Here is a 2,823-nt window from a genome sequence, read left to right as displayed (position 1 = left end):
AATGGATGGATGGCATTTAGATACATCAATCTACATATTTAGTCACACATTAAGATAAATGTGTAACTAAATATTTATTCAAATATGTATTTATTGTTAATGTACTTCAATATTTAGCTCAATATTTCAATATTTTGCCAAACAGATAAATGTATAAAACAAAATGGACTGCATTTATATAGCCCTTTTCCATCAGACGCTCAAAGCTCTTTACAAATAATGCCTCACATTCACCCCGATGTGAGGGTGCTGCCATACAAGGTACTCACTACACACCGGGAGCAAGGGGATTAAGGACTTTGTAATTTTCCGGTCAGGCTGGGATTTGAACTGAGGATCCGCTGGTCACAAGTCCAACGCTTTAACCACTAGACCATCACCTCCCCTAAAACATTTTTTGTGTATATGTAAAAATGTTATGTTCTTTGACTGATGGAAAGCTTATTTATTACATATAGGATTCAAAGAAATTTATTGTCATATGCACAATATAGAACATGAACATGTTCCCTGCACAATGAAATGTGTCTACTGCATTTAACCCAATCCTAATTGCCAGTAGGAGCAGAAGTCGCCATAGGCGCCCGGGGACCAGCTCCAGATGTACATCCCTGCCTTGGTCAACAGCAGGGCTGAGCAAACCAACACCGACCCATAACAAACAACACACACACAACACACAAAACATAGGCCGGCCCGGTACATAAAACATATATATGAAAGCAAAACACGAGGGAAAGGAGGAAAAAAAAAAACCCCTCATAGCTGCTAAATTACACAGCAGCAATGAGGAAAAAAAAAATCCCCATCAGCACAGAAAAACAATAATCACAGAGACAAAAACAAGGACACAGGACGACAACTGAGATTTGAAAGGACCAGTTTATCAGAACACTCCGGAGGCAGCCTGTTTGGCGCCGTCAACGGCCTTGTCCGACAGTCCTGGAGGGGGAGGGAGCAGCCCTGCGCAGTCTGAGCAGTCCGAACAGTCCTGAACAGTTCTAACAGAGCTGGAGAAGCTGAGGGGAGGGGGGAAGACCAGGGAGCGAGGCTTAAGTGTTGATCTTCTGAGGAGGTTTTATCACAGCGACCTTGAAGTACAGCTGTATTTGGGGGAGCCAAATGAATAGCCAGATTAGCAGACGCCTGAAAGATTCCACAGTTCTGAGAACAGAGTGGCTCTCAATGCATCTGAATGTAGAATGTGGTCTTCACAGACGGTCATAGCGGGTTTCCAGGGCCGCAATCCTGCTCGAGATGTTTTCCAACGCGCGGTTAACCCCCGCCGACTGCGCAGCCACTGCCTTCCCAATCGAATCAATCATGTAGGGCAGCCTGGAAGGACCAATCAAAGCTGCTTCCACTTTCTTGATTTTCCGGTAAACCAGCAAAGTGCCCGCTCCACAGGAGGTGGGCCAATGACATTTAAAGGGCTATAATCTGCCATTTTGATGTTTTAGCCCAAAATATATCCTACGACATAATACTTCATATGTAGTTAATGTACATTTGTAAATACTAATCAGCTACGACTGCTGTATATACTAAAGGGAGTAGGTAGTTGAGACACAATTTGGACATACTACACCACAGCCACTTGCCCTGCTCTTTGACCTGGATGTTAACAGATGATGCACGTGTGCATACCCACATGTATGCCATAATTTCTTTTTTGCAACGGCAGACTTAAAAAAAAAAAAAAAGACTCCTAATGTATTTCTGCACAATACCGTGGCCCATTGGATGATGGCACCGCTTTCATATATTTCATACATTCTTTGAATTTTCCACAGGAAGTTCTTCTTCTTTGGTTACCAGGCTCCAGCTGCATCATGGGATAGCGTAGCGTAGTCTGTTTGTGCACTGTGGAGGGAGTTGTCATCTCGGTGCGTAGGAATAGTTGGATACCCTACAGATGGTCCGTACTGTTTTGTGTGCTAAATAGTATACAAGTAGATGTATGTTCATTTATGGTAGGGGTCTACAACCCTGCTCCTGGAGAATTCTTGCCCAGGATGTTATCCCAAGTCTACCTGCTCTAATCATCACTGATTAATTAACTGGTGTTTATAAACTCTTGATTGCCTAAGCACACCTGACTGACTTAATTAGCTGTGGGTGGAGTAGAAAGAGTTGGAAAACATGTCTGGCAGGTGCTCTCCAGGAACTGGGCTGGAGATCTCTGTTCTAAACCATATATCTGCAAAACAAAGGACATTTTGCTGTCTTCTCTATTTTATCGTGGTACACCATTAAAATCAACTTGTGTATACTTCCCCTGATGGGTAATTCATCATAATTAACAATGTGAGTGACCAGGTTGATTAGAATTCCCAGCGGTTAGGTCAAGCATGGCCATAATGGAGTTAGTTGGCGAGTCAATGAGTCAGCAAAATTTAGTAAGTAAGTAAATTAGTAAGCCTGTAAAAATTGCTGTATAAATAGATTTTAAATTTGGACTTTTTGGCTCAATTCACTTTTATCTACAAGAATCCAAATCGTCATAGATGAATATGCTGTTTTTGTGGAGTTACTTACAGATGTTTTATCCACTCACGGAATGACTGGCTCAAATAATCTTACGCTTGAACTGTTAATCACAATGAAAATACCAAACCTATTTTGGTTAACAGTTTTCAGAATCTTAAGAATATCAAAAATTTTAAGAATTTGTCATCAGGAAACCAGTCCTACTCTCCTTATGTAACATGAACAAATAAAAACATCACTAAAATCATCATCTTGCAATTTTATTTATAATTATCTTCCTGCTTGAGCGTTAAACATCTGCACACATTTTATATTTGCACAGATGACGCTATG

Source organism: Thalassophryne amazonica, chromosome 6 (genome assembly GCF_902500255.1).
Source record: "Thalassophryne amazonica chromosome 6, fThaAma1.1, whole genome shotgun sequence".
Classification (NCBI taxonomy): domain Eukaryota; kingdom Metazoa; phylum Chordata; class Actinopteri; order Batrachoidiformes; family Batrachoididae; genus Thalassophryne; species Thalassophryne amazonica.
Note: the sequence above shows the minus strand (reverse complement) of the source record.